The sequence below is a fragment of the Thamnophis elegans genome, chromosome 9, assembly GCF_009769535.1.
Source record: "Thamnophis elegans isolate rThaEle1 chromosome 9, rThaEle1.pri, whole genome shotgun sequence".
NCBI classification, from domain to species: Eukaryota; Metazoa; Chordata; class Lepidosauria; order Squamata; family Colubridae; genus Thamnophis; species Thamnophis elegans.
This window is the reverse complement of record NC_045549.1, coordinates 15,743,469-15,760,880: the sequence shown is the minus strand read 5'-3', so window position 1 is coordinate 15,760,880 and position 17,412 is coordinate 15,743,469. Positions and strand designations below refer to the sequence as shown.

Genomic DNA, 17,412 nt, shown 5'->3' with positions numbered 1-17,412 from the left:
TAATATAACAATGGCAGCACCACAAGAGAGGACAGCTGGAATGAAAGTAAGAATTCAAATTACTAATGATTTGAATTATGCAGGTGACACCATTTTGTTAGCTCAAAGTAAAGCACATTTATAAGAGCTCACTGTGAAAGTAAAAATGGAAAGTGAACAATGTAAATTAAAGTTAAATACAGGAAGATAAAGTTCATGTCAACCAGCATTCAAGTGAACTTGCTACTAAAGGGAAAGAAATGGAAGTAGTAAATAAATTTGGTTTTGGGGGGGTTAGTAGTAGTTTTAACATTTGGAAATGTTAAAAAAATAAACTAATAATATTAGTTTCTTAGTTTATTTCTTAGTTTAGTACCTCAGCGAGACAGAATGTGGACTCCGAAGAGCCTCACATAAATTCTGTCTGACAAACCAATGCCGGGGATCTTTTGGGTCAGAATTCCCCTGTGGGGGGGGAGCGAAGAGGGAGCTGTGTCTCATCAGACTTAGAGGAGGGTAACAGGTTCCTTGTAGGTCAGAGATTAGTTCTTTGAATCAGCGTGGGGGGAGGTAGCATGGTAACATGTTTACCATTAAGCTGAGGGTTGCTATATGCAACTATACAGGACGGGGCATAACCTTTTCCTAGGGGGTCACAGCAAGATCGACAGCAGTTTACAACTTCCGCGACACCTCATTTTAAAGCCCATAAAAAACTGAATTGAATGAGCTATTAAATGTTAAATTTGCTTTAAGAATGGCTGGAAAATTCGATTCGGAAGAACAAAGGATCATTGACAGAATAAAATGCATTGCCTTTCGAGAGGCTCGCGATGCTGGAGCGACGTTTATCAATCGAAAATGGATTGCAAACAAATTGAAACGTCATCCGGATTGGGTTACTGATAATCATACTGACTATTAAATCGTGTCAATAAACTCAGTTTTTGATGGGCTTTCGAATGGTGTATGAATTATTTGTGTTGTTATTACAAGTGTTGCTGTGACCCCCTAGGAAAAGGTTATGCCCCGCCCTGTATGATATACAACTATACAATATTATGATGAGAATCACTGGGAATTGTAATCAGGTCCACATTCTGGACTAAAATAAGTTGGGGGGGGTGTTAAAATATAATTGCTATATATGTATACATTTTTTTCTTCATTGCTTAAAAAAGATGTTAAAATTAAAGCGGTTTATTGATATGAAATTATAAATACCACCAACATAAAATGGAGCTTGCTCAGAGGATAAGAGGGAGAGTTGGAAGAGAGGGGAGAGGTAAGGGAAGAAGAGAGGGTAAGGAGAGAGGGTAGGAGGGAGAGGAGGAGAGAAAGAAGGAGTGGAAAGTGGAGAGAGGAGAAGAAGAGAGGAAGGGGAAGTAGAGAAGAGAAGAATGACAGAGGGTAGAAAGGAGACGGAGAGGAGGAGGAGAGAGGGAGAAGAAAGTGATGGACAGGGTAATATGGTGTATGGAGAGAAGAGGAACCAATAATTGTTTTGGGGGAGTTGATGGTAAGATGAATTGTTATTAATATTTAATAATATAAAACAATGTTGGTTATGTAACAGTATACATGTGGTTATGTGTTATGAAAATGAAAAAAAAACTTTAATTAAAAATAATAAATTAAGAATATTGAAAGAATGCATTTGTTTGAATTGATTGATTTAATATAGCAAACTTTTTAACCATCCATCCATGGGTGGGCTGCTAAGGGTTTGCCTGGGTTCGGGAGAACTTGTAACTAACATTATGGCCAGTTCGGAGAACCTTCAAATCCCACCCCTCCCCTCCCAGACAGTGGTGGGTTGCAGGCGGTATGCCCCAGTACGGATGTACCAGAGCCTGCCCGGAGCACTGGATACCGTTCTGGTATGGTGCTCTGGAGGGCCCACCCTGCCACCCAAACTCCTTACCTGTCCTTTAAAGCCTTTGGCACTTCCACCCACGTGCAGGGCACGTGCAGCACCTGAACGATGCTGACAAGCAATTGGAGCATCGTGGAGGCTTGCGGAAGCATTGCTGGCAGCTACAATGCATGCATGCACCACGTGCGTGGGTGCGCTGCATGCATCCATGTGAATGACGCCGGGACAGTTCCAACCATACCGGTTGGAGCAGGACCCAGGAATCCACCACTGGTCCCAGGACTCTCCACATGGCCCATTTGGGATGCAAGGTAAGTGCCTGTGCGGAGGCTCAGGGAGGGGAAAAAACAGGCCTCCTGGAAGTTTCAGAGGGCTGGAAACGGCCTCCAGAGCCTGGGGGAAGCAGTTTTCGCCCTCCCAGAGGCTTGATGATAGCCTCTGGTGAAGGAGGCCAGCCATGGCCATGCCCATCCAGCAACCAGGTAGAGAACCCATTGCTGAAATTTCTGAAACCCACCCCTGCATCCATCTCCCTCATAGAAGGGCTCAACTGTTTTTGGTCTTGAGGAAACCAGAATTTAAAAGTACACATACTATCACAGAAACATGCAGACCGCTATTCATCTATAAAACTAGTACCAGTCCATGTAGTCCTTGACATACAACCATTCATTTACTGGCAACTTGAATTTACAACAGCACTGAAAAAAAGTGGCTTGCCACAGGTTTTCACACTGATGACTGTTGCAGCACCTCAATAGTCAGTTGGTCAAAATTATTCACTGGCATGTATTTATGACAGTTACATTCTCCTGGGGCCATGGGATCCCCATGTAAGCTTCCCAGCTGGCTTCCAACAAGCAAAGTCAACAGGGAAAACCAGATTCGCTTTTCGACCTTAACAACTGCAATGATTTGTTTCACAGCTGCGGCAACAATGTTGTCAAATAGGACGCAACCCATTTAACCACTGCCTTGCTTAGCAAAAGAGATTTTGGGCAAAATTGTGGTTCTAAGTCAAGGACTACATGTATAATACATTTAAAAAAACCTTATTATTTTCTTTACTTAGCTAGAGCTATTAAATAAGGGCTGCAAAAATTTAGATGATCATTAGGTAACAGCACAGAGAAAACTAATGCTCATTCATACTTCTCCAACCTAGATAGATAGCTGTAACCTTAGTCAAATTTTCTTTATCATGTTATTGATCAATGTATGGACCAATGTATGTAGCTCTTTGTTTGTTTAAAAGATTAATAACTGAGTTTTGGGATATTTTTTTCTCCTAAAACCAGATCCTAAAGCAAAAAATAAAATAAAAAATGATGGACATGAAATAATTGTGAAGGCTTTAAAAGTGTGTACTTGCTAAAAGTAAAGGAGAGATTTGTCCCTTCATAGCATTCAATGAACAAATTTCAAAGAAATCTCCAAATAGGCGGATATTATGGCTTCTGAGTGTTAAAAACATATTATTTGGCCTTAATGGCCTTCTAAGTTAGCCCATTATTCTCTCTAATTGTAGATTCTTTCATCAAGAATTAGTACATTAAGAAATGAAAAGAAGCTTCTCTAGTACTGTAATTTCAGAGTCCTGTTAAAAAGATGAAAAAAGATGAAAAATAGCAGTAGTTTTTCTACTAAAGCTAACAGCACAGTACATTAACACTTCAAAACCAATCAATCATCTAGGACTGGATTCAGCTAGATTCGTGCCCCTGAAACAAGGCTGTATAAATAGCTACGATAGAAGAGCAATCTGATAAGGCCTTAAGTTTCAATTAATGACTATTCTCAAAAGTTTGAACAAGTTATGATTCCTATGGATGGAAAATGCAATGGAATATTGATACCTCTGCTTTCTTTACAGGGAAAAAAAGAAACGTACTTTAACACAGAGGAAAAACAGAACCCAGGGATCAATAAAATAAAATAAATGCTTTGGAGATCCTATTAAAATAATCTACCCAGAATTGTCTTCTTCTAAGAATGGCCAATCAATGATATGAAAGTGATGACTTTCTCCAACTGAATGGCTCCAATGTAGAAAACCATGCTTCCGCCCTCAAAATGACGCTATAAGGCACTGCACACCAGAACAACTAGACACAAGGACAGTTTTTTTCCAAAAGCCATCACTCTGCTAAACAACTAATTTCCACAACACTGTCAAATAATTTACTAACACTGAATTACTATTATTCTTCTCTTCCTTCCTAGTACCTATCTCTTCCCACTTATGACTATGACCATGTTGCTTGTATCTTTCAATTTTTATTTGTTTACTAGTACAACTTGATAGCTTATTAGTAACCTTGACTATCACTAAGTGTTGTATCTTATTATTCTTGATGAATGTATTTTATTCTCCTTATGTACGCTAAGAACATATGCATCAAAGACAAATTACTTGTGTGTCTAATCACACTTGGCCAATAAAGAATTCTATTCTATTCTATTCTATTCTGTTATTCTATTCTATTCTATTCCATACTATTTGGAGCAGAGTATACCGGTATCGACTACATTTGAAGACAATCTGAAAATTACAATCATCTACAATGCAGCAGAGAATGCAGCCTATTGTTTTATTATATATTACATAATAGATATAATACATTATATTACACCATGGCTACACTAGCTTCCAATGACTTTCCAGCTACAATCAAGGGATTGGTTAAAGGCCTACATAGTGAAGTAATAGATTATCTACAGGACCATTGCTTCCTGAAAGTAGCTGCCCATTCCACCAGGTAAAACATAGTGGGTACAGTCCAGATTCTCTTCCCTTTAATATCCCAAAGGTGCTTTTTTTGCATTTAACTTTCTCAAAAAAAAAAAAAAAAAAAAAAAAGTCTAGTTGTGTTTTGAAAAAGCACCTTTGGGACAACCATGACCTGGATATCTGAGAATCTTCCTAGATTTTCTTTTAATGCTTTAAATGTATATCTTCTCAGTGGCAACCTCTGCTCTGTGGAATAACCCCACCCCCACCCCCACCCCTGAGATTGCAGGCCTCCATCCTTCAAGCCTTCTGGAAGACTTTAAAGACGCTTCTCCCAAGCAGTGAGACAGGAGCTCAGTGATTATTGTTGTTTATGTATTGGGAATTGTCATTTTAGGGTATCATTTGTCCTCTTCTAGGTAACCATTCAGTGGAAGCTTCATTATTATCATTCTAAGCTAATTAAGCACTGTGGGGTAAGAGTTATTTTGACTAAAAAGTTCCAGCATTAACAACACTTTTAAGACAAATAAAAATCAAATAATGGTAGGGGCAGAGAACATACATTATTAAATTTGACAGAAGAATGCTGATGAACCACATTGTTCCACTGTTAAAAACCACAGGAGAAAGGAGGCAAGATGCATTTCTCCCAAAAGGAAGAATATAGAATGGGACATCTAGCAGTTGGCTAAAATAACCGAGCCAAACTTTTAATTATTTATTGTGCCTTCGAGCCAGTGTTGATGCCTGGTCACTTCTACCTGGACTACTTCCTGAAATTTTCTTGGCAGCATATTCATAAGTTTGTTTGCTTCTGCCTATGGCTGAGAGAGAGTGACTGTCCCAAGGTCATCCAGCTGGCTTCAGCCTAAGGCAGCCTACAAAGATTGTTGGGAGGAGAATGCTCCCAGCGCTGACTTAGCCAGACAGTTTGCATCAAAGGACTCAATGTGGACTCAATGCGTGCCCAGAGTCCGGCCTAAATAAATCCTTTTTCCGGTTCTAGAGCGAGTAAGCTTCTGTTTTTGTTTTGGTCCGGAGCTTGGGCCTTTGAGATTAGAACTCCCAATCTTCCAGACCAGAGGTGGTATTCAGCCAGTTCTGACAGATTCTGGAGAACAGGTAGAGGAAATTTTGGAGTGGGGAGGGAATGGGGATTTTGCAGTATCCTTCCTCTGCCCTGCCCACAAAGCCACGCCCACAGAACCAGTAGTAAAACTTTTTGAATCCCACCACTGTCCTAGACCTAACCTAATGCCCTAACTACCACACAAAAGTGACTCTCATAAGATATCCAATAATTTCCATAAAGTATCTGAATACAAAATTATTCAGCTATAAAAACTATATAGGAATTGTTATGCAACGTGATTATTTTCCTATCTTTTCAAACATTAAACTTCATGGTTTATTGCAATTTCAATGTGAAAGCCTAAAACAGGCTTTGAATATTCTGGAAGCGTTTTGAGGTTTGGTTTGGGCTTGAAGCAGTGGTTTTCTTCTGTTCTGTTTGTTTTGAGGTTTCGTTGTCAGAATAGTTGTGTTAAACATTTTTTTTTTTTTTTTTGCAATATAAGCTTAATTCAACATAGCATAGATTCAGGCTCTTTCAAAGCACCATGGAATTGGTTCCTGTCTGAAGAACCAGGATTGAATGTGGCCCCAAATATGCATTTGGGACTGTCCTCCAATTATAGTAATACATTCAGCTCAGGGATGTGCAGTCAGGGGAGGCAGGGGAGGCAGAGCCTCACCACTGTCATCATGAAAAGAAAAAAAAAAGTAAAAGGAAAAAGGCTGAGCTAGTTGCTGCCAGAGTCACAGTGGTTGACTCTGCTTAGTGCTTAACTATGTAAAAAAGCCTCTAAAAAAAGTGCCCTCTACAGGGGGAGGCAGAAGAATGAGGTGCCTCGTTTAGTCTGACTTTATGATCACTTGAGCAGAGCTAAGCAAGGGTTAAAATCCGAAAAATTCCTTATGTAGATGAGGCATGTGGTTCTCCTGCCTCCTGTAGAGGGTGTTTTTTAGAGGCTTTTTAGAGGCTCTGGGAGCAGCTAACTCAGTCTGACCTCAGAGCTCATGCCTTTTTCCTTTTACATTTTTTTTTCTTTTCATGATGGCAGGCAAGAACAGAGTTGAAATCATCTCTGAAACAGCTGGAAAAGGTGTGTGTGTGGGGAGGGGGGAGTAATTCAAAAAGTTTGATTGCATGCAGAGCCACGTTGCCTTTTCAAACACACACACACACACACACACACACACACACACACACACACGGATAAAAGTGTATAAGCCCAGCTTCACTGATTACAAGTTTGAAAAGGCACCTGCAATCAAAGGCTCAGATCGGAAGGCAGCAGGGGAATGGGGGGGGGGTATGGCAGAGGAGCTGCTTTCAAGCCATTGGAAAATATATCCAATCCAACTTCTGTATTTGTGTTTGTTTGAGAGTGAGTGAGTGAGAGAGGGATCCAACTTCTCTGTGTGCGTGTGTCTGTTTGAAAGGGGGGGAGGGAGGGAGAGAGGGAGGAAGGAGGGGGAGGGGAAAAACTTATTTTGCAAAGGAGAAAAAAATGCTGTTGCTTTAAATCGGAACTGAGCATGCCTGGCTGTGGAATTGTGGAAGTTGAAGTCCACAAGTTTAAAAAAAATTGAAACCCCTGTGTCAGTGCCTCACCAAACATAAACCTTACCACATGTCACTGATTCAGCTGAATAGCTTTTTGCCATTTTGATCGTAAAACACAGGAGTGCCCAAAGGAAAGCTCTCAGTTATCTCAATTACCTTGCCCTAGACTAACCCAACCAAATGTATATGGATGATAAATGGGAGACATAACTAATATAAATTAGATAGCAGCAGACTTAAAGCTTTTCCCACTTGATAAAGTAAGTGTTATGGCCAATTAAAATGAACAGACACATTCTGATATTATGTCATTATATCATCAGATAATGATCCCTTGATGTCATAATAAATTCATATATAGTGGAAATTATATAATGTTGAGCATAGTTAAGGAACAAGGTATCAATTCTATACTGTTTCTAAACCAAAACCAATTAATGGTATAAAGGCAAAGGTTACCCTCACACATTTTTGCTAGTCGCTCCAAACTCTAGAGGACAGTGCTCATCTCCATTTCAAAGTTGAAGAGCTAGCACTGTCCAAAGACGTTTCCATGGTCATGAGACCGGCATAACTAAATGGCGAAGGCACACCAAACACTGTTACCTTTCCACCAAAGGTGGTCCCTATTTTACTATGTGCATTTTTTACATGCTTTCAAACTTTTAGGTTGGCAGAAACTGGGACAAGTAACGGAAGCTCACTCCATTACACGGCACTAGGGATTCGAACTGCCGAACTGCTGACCTTTCTGATTGACAAGCTCAGAGCCTTAGGCACTGAGCCACTGTGTCCCTTTTAAGCGGGTATAGCAGTTCAATAATACAATATTTATTTGGAAACCTTATGTTATTATCAGTGCAAGAGGTAGGTTTAGTATTTTAATCAAGCCTATTGACTAGTAGTAGCAGATTGAGGATATAAAAACTTGAATTACTTCCAGGAAGCAGCAAAGTTTGAGTAACTCTTTGCTCTCTTCTAATGATTATCTTTAAATTTGGAACTCAGATCAGAATTCAGATTAATTTTTAAAAATCTGCCTTCTCATTCTTATACAAACAGTTTTCAACACTCCATATTCATTCAATTTGATTCAGTTTGCTCAATTTAGGCACTCTCCAACCCGTTTGACTTTGAACAGGTCTTAATAAAACAGGACAAAGAAATTCAATAGCTATATAAAAAAAGAACATGCTATTTGAAATACCAAACTTTCTTTTTCCATCGCCACTAATTTATGGAGAATGACCTTTCAGGCAAAGAGAGGTTCAGATGTGACTTTTCTAAGCTACATGTTAAAGAATTCTGCAAAAGGTCTTAATATATTCTACAACTGAAATGTCTATAGGCTGAATAAGTCTGAAATGTAATGGTTGGTAGATCATTCAACCTACATTAGGATATTATTTATATTTGTTCCAATATATTTTAGATAAAGAGAGAAGAATTCTATATCCAGTACATTTCATTTCCATATGTTTCTGTCAAAAATCAATTCAGTCCATCCCCTGCATTAATCTGCAACTCAGCGAAATGCATATAATGTCCATTAGTCTCTTCTTCCATGATAAACTCATTCATTAATTTAGGGCATTTTTGTATCCTACTCTCTATAGTTACAAACAATGCTGGAGACTGTTACAATCTAAAATAATTCCAGGAAATGCAAGTTGTCATTGGTATTTTTAAAAACAGAAACTCCTGCTACCTGTGAAAAACATAGTCATATCTACAGACTAATTCAAAATGCTTTAAGTAGGTGCTTAAATATTCAAGGTATTTCTGAAATGGATCACTAGTCAAAAATGTATATTTTAAGTACGAGGAGGCACTGAGGTAAATAACTGAACTTTTATTAACAGCAGTAACACGAACAGCAAGTTCAGAACACGCCCACTGGACAGCGCTGCCTGACAGCTATCTATACTGATAGCTGTCAGGTGGGCGGCCAATGGGGAGACCGCAATTCTCCCGCCGGCCGGCAGCCGTGCCAGGACCAATCAGCCTTCTGCAAGGCGTGGCTTGGCTGCCAGCTGCGTCAAGAGGACGCAACAGTATATATCATATTTAGAGGAAGGGATTTCTGGATAGAAGTCTTTCAGATGAAATGCCATCATCAGTTTCTAAGGCAGGGGTGCCAAACTCAATTTCATTGAGAGCTACATCAGGGTTTTCTTTGACTTCGGGGGACCAGGGTGGGCCTGACTAGGATGGGCATGGCCACCTCAACGTCACTTGTGTTGGGGAGCGCCTATGGCGGCCCGAGCATTTTGCCAGCGAAAACAGGCTCCCGAGCTCTGTTTTCAGCTGTGACAGCCTCCTGCAACCCTGTGCCAGTGAAAATGGAGCTCAGGAGGACTGCATGCAGCCCTCCTGAGGCCTGGTCCTTTGCTGTATCCAGGGCAGCCCTGCAGGTCAGATCTAAGCCTCCTGTAGGCTGCATCCGGCCTCCAGGCCTTGAGTTTGACACCCTTGTTTCAAGGAGTATTTTAATACTTATCAGAAAATCAACAGAAGTTATCATTTTTTTTCTATAGTAGACCTAATATTTGACTAGACAGAATGGACTACAATTGTATAGCTATATAACACTAATATATTATTGTATCTAATATCCCCAAATTTCACTGATTCATACACACAGTTATCCCTCCCCAAGACACACACCCGCACCCACACACAAACACACACACTCACCACAAAATATCCGTGCATATAATTTGGACATCTGCAAATGGGTGAGACTCTGTGTATAAAATATCCATCCATGCAGAGTTCCTCACTCATTTGCATTCATTTCTCACTCATTTATGTGAGCAAGGAAACACGGAAATAAATGCATAGGGAAATAACCAAAAATATGATATAGTAACTGTTTCACTATTCTCAGTATTCCAAAGGCTTGGAGAAAAAAGAAATACCGCAGAAAGGTTGGAATAAAGAGACACGCTGCGCCTCTTGCCTTATACATCTTCAGACAGCTAATTTATGCTTCCTCTGTGTGATAGAAAGGTGAGAGTCCTTGCAAAGTGCAGTCAAGTCGTATTTATCTAAATCTACAAGAGGAATCACCAGTAAAATCACCCAGGTCTCTTAAAGCTAACATTCTATCTTCTGACATCTTAACAGAAGACAAGCATATGCAATGCATTGTTATTCAAGCAATGTTAGTCACCGTGTAACATCTCCGGAGGCACTTAAGGGCAGACGCTTATTGCTGGTGCGTTCCTGCTACATTATTCCTATGCAGATATGTCGAAGGGAATCAGCCTCAGATCACAATTTCCTTCCTGCCTCTGAAGGCATGGCAATTATTTATCTGCATCCGGCACCAAGTGGCGCAAAAATGCTAGCACTTTGTGACAGAGACTTTAAACTAATATGCAGAAATCATCTCCACAAGTGCAACAGAATATTAAAGATTCTATCTCGCTGTCAGCTTTTCATCAAGGCTTCAGAAAGCACAAGGAATCGGAAATTAATCCACATTGTGTTTCTCATTGGATACTGTCATCTTCCCACTCCGGAGTATCTTGCAGAGTTGACTTGTAGAATAATTGCTGCTGAGATAAGCTCTTTTTTTTCTAGACTATGTGCAATTAATTCTCTCCGGTAAAAGTGGGGAAAGGAATTTGACACTTTAATAATGTTTAAGCTACCCTAATCTCTTTCTTTTCTACTCAAATGTTTCCTAAATATGAAGAAGAAAAGAAGATTTGAAATTACTTACAGCTGTCTCTTCTTATGTAAATCATTGAAGGACCTGTAATAATCTATCATAAACACCCAAGATGAAATAATAGAAATCAGGACGAGCAAGGAATTACCATAAAGATGGCTGCACAATATAATTGCCCTGAATATAAGAATTACACTTATCAGAATCGATCATATTATTAGAGAGTCAAAGGCAAGACGTTTAATACCATTTATAAAACATGTGTTGAACTAAATTTACTTCTCTAATTTATCTACCTTACTATAAAATTGATGTGTCCCCCAATTTCTTTTTAAAAAAAAAACTAATTTAGAATAATGCTCCAAGGAAGTTGAGGTAGAGATAGCATAAATGAACGTTGTTATAAAGGCTGAGAATATGGCCCAAATATTAAATACAAAAGGAAATGATTATTTTAGACAAGCATAATGTTTTACAAATGAAACGGTAGCGAGTCATAGGATCACCATGAAAACTGTATAACCAAAATATCCCTTCAAACATATTACGAGGGTAAAGAAAGGATAAACCTGAGTTTGTCTCTACTCTCAAGGAAAAAAAAAACCCTTATAATGTATATGTTTTCAGAAAAAAATAAATCATTAAAATATGTTAAAATAAAACAAAATAATGAAACAAACATGGTAGCCATATTTTGCATTGGGACTTCAGGCCCGCCACATTCAATGCTGTGGGGAAATGGGAGGAGGGATTATATGGGGTGGGATAAATATAGTCAAAATAACATTCCTTTCTCTGAGAGTCAAGGACATCTTGCCCTGCACCTGGAGTGGCATGACTGGGAGGCATCTCCAGTTGGGGTGGTGCTTGATTGGATCATGTGATGGACATGTGGGTGCTGGGCATGGACTTGAACTTTTACTTGGGTGGGGAAAACCTGGAAACTTTCAGATTCGGGTTTTCCCAAATGTGCCAATATGACATCTCTACTAAAATGGAACTTTGAAGAAAATCAAGCCTCAGAGTTTTCTTTCGTTAGGGGTGTGACTTGAAACCCAGACACAACTATCATGCATTTCTCTAGATTAAACATAGGATTCTATACTCTATTGCAGTGGTTCCCAAACTTGGCAACTTTAAGACTTGTGAACTTCAACTCCCAGAATTCTCCAGCCAGCAGAGAGTTGAAGTCCACAAGTCTTAAAGTTGCCAAGTTTGGGAACCACTGCTCTATTGCACATGTTCCATCAATTTATCATTACAGATAATCCTCAAGGTATGAATGACAATTGTGACCAGAATTTTCATTGCTAAGCAAGGCAGTTGTTAAGTGAGTCGGGCCAATTTTACAACCTTTTTTTTGCCACAGCTGTTAACCAAACCACTGCAGTCATTAAGTAAATCACATAGGTGTTAAGTGAATCCAGTTTCCCCATTGACTCTGCTTATTGGAAACCAGCTGGGAATGGTGATCACATGACCCAGGAGGCTACAATCATCACAAATACATGCTGGTCACCAGGTGCCCAAAATTTGGATCATGTGACTGTGAGTATGTTGTGAGAGTTGTAAGTGCAAGGACTGGTTTTAAGTCACTTTTTTCAATGCCACTGTAACTTTGAATGGTTGCTAAGGAAATAGTTGTAAGTTGAGAATTACCTGAATTACATTTTCAAAGAAAGCAGTTGTAAAAGATACACATTTTCTCTAAACAGAAATTCTCAACCTATCCAGATAAGGAATCAAACTCCACTAACTTTTAAAAGCCAATGTGTTATATCCCATTCCAATATTGTCTGATAGATTTTAATTTTGCACTTCACATACCATAACAGCAACTGAAAGCTTCGTGTAAGTCTCTAAGAGAGTGAGTCCCCCAATATTGTGCGAAATCTTCCATGCCAGAACAGCAGGTAAAATAAGGGATTACTTGTACTTCTTGGATCATGTAGTTTTCCAGAGAGGATGCTAAGATGCAGAATCTAAGTATTGCCCTTCATCATTCTTAAGGAAACTCTCAAGAGGACTGCAAGTGCTGAGCAGCAGATTCTTACCTGCTATTTCCATTTAAAAGAATCAGCTTTTAATGTGACGGAAAAGCTTTTTTTTTCTCTACTCATCAAAGGTTATACTACATTAAAAGCAGGTAAACAGTGCTAAATAGTAATAGCGCTTAGACTTATATACTTTACAGCCCCCTCTAAGCGGTTCACAGAGTCAGCCTATTGCCCCCAACAATCTGGGTCCTCATTTTACCCACCTCAGAAGGCTGAGTCAATCCTGAGCCTGGGGAGATTTTAACTGCCAAATTGCAAGCAGCTGGCAATCAGTGGAAGTAGCCTGCAGTACTGCATTCTAACCACTGTGCCACCACAGCTCTAAATAAGAACATTGTGCTTCCATAAAATATACAATAGGGATGAATCATGAATCTGATCATAGATTAAAATTCCTGGAAGGTACCATAGACATCATTTAAACCCAGTGCAAGAATCCATTACTACAGGGTCCCAGATAAATCCAACCTCTATTTAAACACATCCAGAGAAGAGCAATTGATTTCCAAGACAGCCAGTTCTGTTGTTGAACATTGTTGAACATGAAGAAGTTTTTCTGATGCCTAAGCAAAAATTGCATCCTTGGAATTTTCAGTGAGTGTAATCTTCTTCATGACGTCCAACCCAACTGTGATTTTTTTTTTATCTGCTGTTTAAGAATATAATAACTGAAGAACTCTTATAAATAAAAAAACCCACAAAAATCCTTTGTTTACTATAACACCAAAATCCCTATTTTTGAAGAATTATGTATTTTCTATCCAATGGAGTAATGCTGGCGTCAAGAAGCAATAGCTTACAAACATACTTTTGGAGTAACAAAATTTTTAGAGATATGCTTTGGACAAGATAGGCACACAGTATGAGAAGTTTACAATGACATTGTACAAAAATTCACCAGTCTGTAAAAGCTTAATCTCTATTCCATTGTGTCACTTAATCTTATTTGGTATTTACGTAATACATCATTCTTGAAGTCTTCAAAAATGAATATAGAAAAGCGGTATTCATTTCAATTTTGAGGACAGACTGTTTCCATTCTTATAAACAACATTTTCTTGGCAAACACTGTGTATTTTTTATTAATAAAAAACACTGAGTATGTTTGTCGGGTAGAACGAAATCAGATGCTCAATTAATGAATTTGTTTGATCACAAATTAGAAGCATCCCTTTTAAACTAAAGATGGTTACTTATCCTCAGTTCTCAGAAGCCTCTTCATGAAAAGGTCATGAAGAATTCTGGATGGTCACAACAATCAGACCAAGAAATTGAAATAATATCAATAAAAAACATTTTAAAAAATAACAATGAACAATGTCAAGCATGATGAAGCCAAAGATCTCACTGCCTCACCAAAGGCCAGGTGATCTGAAGAGCCAGATCTTCATGGCACATATAAACAATAGGAGAGTGGAGACCATTAAGATCACAAAGGGAACGTTGTTCCAGAGGCTAAGCACTGGTAGAGAGAAACCATGCTTTCCAGGATCTGGAAAAATGACATTGTTTAATTGAAGGAGCCCTGAGCACACAACCATGCAGGATCAAATTGGCCAGGCAGAATAGAATAGAATAGAATAGAATAGAATAGAATAGAATTCTTTATTGGCCAAGTGTGGTTAGACATCCAAACAATTTGTCTTTGGTACATATGCTCTCAGTGTACATAAAAGAAAAGATACATTCGTCAAGAATCTGCCAGAGAAGGTTGCAAGATCACATAACCATGGGATGTGGCAACCATTGTAAGTGCCAGGTGGTTTCCAGGTGCCAGATCATAATCATGTGACTGTGTGGATGCTGGGATGGCCAGTATTTAAGAACTGGTTATAATCACAATTGCCTCTGAAATCCACACAGATTATTTTAGATCTGATGAGAATGCAATTTGTCCAGTCTAAGGTATTTTATATGCTTCTGGAGAAATTAACCATGGCACAAAGCTCTTATCATCTTCAGGCAGATAGAAATAAATAAGCGAATAGGTACATATATCTCAAACCACCACATACAAAAGTGTTTGTGAAAACTTTTGAATGTTCACAATTTCTGAATATTATTTAAAATGTGGTCCCTGTGAGACAGAAGGAAGAGCCACACACACTAGACAACCATCATAAAAGAAGTATCATAGCACAAACATGGAAAGGGGGTAGGAAGTGTGTGAGAAGAGACACTCCCTAGTTTACTGGAACATAAAGGAGGGAAAAAGGGTTTTCACACTTGCAAAATTGTGTTACTGTAAGCTTACAATAAAAGTAGTATCAGTTCACATGATCTGTGTTTCTTGACTGGAGCACCATACAGGGATGACATCAATCTTGTCAAACTGTCAAATTGACTCAACACCAAGAATCAGATGCCTTCAAACTGATTTAGAAGATTCAGGAAATCTCTGGACATGGACATCAACTCAACTCACAAATTCATATATTCAAAATAGGTTCTGGCTGATTCTTCTTCCATACTTTCTTCACTTTTGACAACAATTTATCCTAATGTGACTGTTTCATCTATGTCATTAGTGTATCAGATACATATTTAGAGTTTTGGAAGCACACCACCAAACACAGTTTGACTTACTGTATTTTTCGGATTATAAGACGCACCAAGATTTCGAAAAGGTAAGTAAGGAAAAGAGTGTTGGTCCTCCCTGACCCCCAGGAGCACTCTGCAGGCTTCACCAGGGCTGGGAGAAGGCAAAAATGTCCCTGTTTTTGTGAAAAATGGCCCATTTTTTGCCCAATTTTCATAAAATGAGATGCGGGGGCGAGTCTTCAGTAAGCCAAAAATGGCTGTATTTGGTGTATAACAAGCACCAATATTTCCATGCTCTTTTAGAGGGCGGGGAAGGTATACCTTATATGCTGAAAAATACAGTATATCTCTATAAGTCTTAGATACACAATAGAAACGTGTCTTTTTAGTAAGACAAAAATCTGTGACAGGTTACAATAGATAAATAGTTTTAAAATAGGTTGGCATAACACTCTTACAACTAAATCAATAATATTTTAAATTAAGATATAATTGTGTATTTGTTCCATAGGGAAACAGAAGAAAATTAACTGTCCAGTTTGGATAAATGAAGTGGATTGCCAGTCTCACTTCCACTGATGTAGTTGCCTTACTTAATAATTCATGGCTCAGATTTGACAGATACTGTTGAGCAGAAAACTGCAGCTACTGTTCTGATTTTCACTGATAGGGTAGATCAGTCAATGGAAAATAGGATGTTTTCTACTAAGTTTTCTTGAAAGTTTTTTCCCAAGAGCCATTCTTTTTTTCTGCACTTAATATCTGTGTATGTGTGTATGCATACATGCATGTATACACACACATATACATACAAATGTACATACATGCATGCATGCACAAGACAGACTTTCATTCATTCATTTCTGTATTTTATTCACCAGGATTCCTCTCCAAATTAAAAGGAGCAATCAGTGTATGCTCTCACATACTGAAAACCACGTGGATATTTAGCATAAATTTACACAGGAGTATCAATAAATTCTCTTATTTAGAGGAATATACCTAGCAGTTGGTCAGAACATTAGTTGATAGGAAAGTTTTATTTTTCCTGTTTTTCCTGTTTCAGTTCCAGATTTCAGTATTTTTATAGATTGTCATTTAATCAGTTTTACTAGCAGCAAGTGTAAAGTGTACACTGTTGTATGAAAACCTGAAAAGCTACTGAAATTTACACTCTGTGAAGGCAAAGGTAAAGGTTCCCCTCACACATATGTGCTAGTCATTCCTGACTCTAGGGGGCAGTGCTCATGTCCATTTCAAAGCCAAAGAGTCAGCGCTGTCCAAAGGGGTCTCTGGGGTGATGTGGCCACCATGATTAAATGCCGAAGACACACAGAACGCTGTTACCTTCCCACCAAAGTGGTCCCTATTTTTCTATTTGCATTTTTACATCCTTTCAAACTGCTAGGTTGGCAGAAGCTGGGACAAATAACGGGAGCTCACTCTGTTACACGGTGCTAGGAATTCGAACCGCTGAACTGCCAACCTTCTGATCGACAAGCTCATCATCTTAGCCACTGAGGCACCACATCCCATTATATATGTAATACATTACATAATTACACACACTCTGTATACTCATGTATTTCCTGCAGTGGGAGTGGGAGAGAATACTTTACTGAATGATTATATCAATAGAATCACCAGCAAATCAGCCTATGCTATGTAACCATCAGAATATTTGCAATGTAAAATGCACAAAAAATTGTGGCTTGTCTTACATCCGGGATTAAAGGGAACTGTCATTGTAGGCTTCTATTGTGGCCCAGCAGGAGCCGTTGGAGCTGCCATCTGACTCCGACAGCGAAGGGTCCTATGAGTCGGCTCTGGAGGAGATGGAGGACCCTGGACAGGGTGCCGACTCCGAGCAGGGCGCAGAGAGGCTGGTTGGCCACCAGGAGGTGCCTGAGCTTTGGA

The 17,412-nt window shown here is 39.0% G+C and overlaps 1 protein-coding gene across 1 annotated transcript in view; it reads right to left on the bottom strand.

Moving 5' to 3' along the window:
• CCSER1 (coiled-coil serine rich protein 1) overlaps positions 1-17,412 on the bottom strand; it is a 335,367-nt gene that overhangs the window by 45,424 nt on the left and 272,531 nt on the right.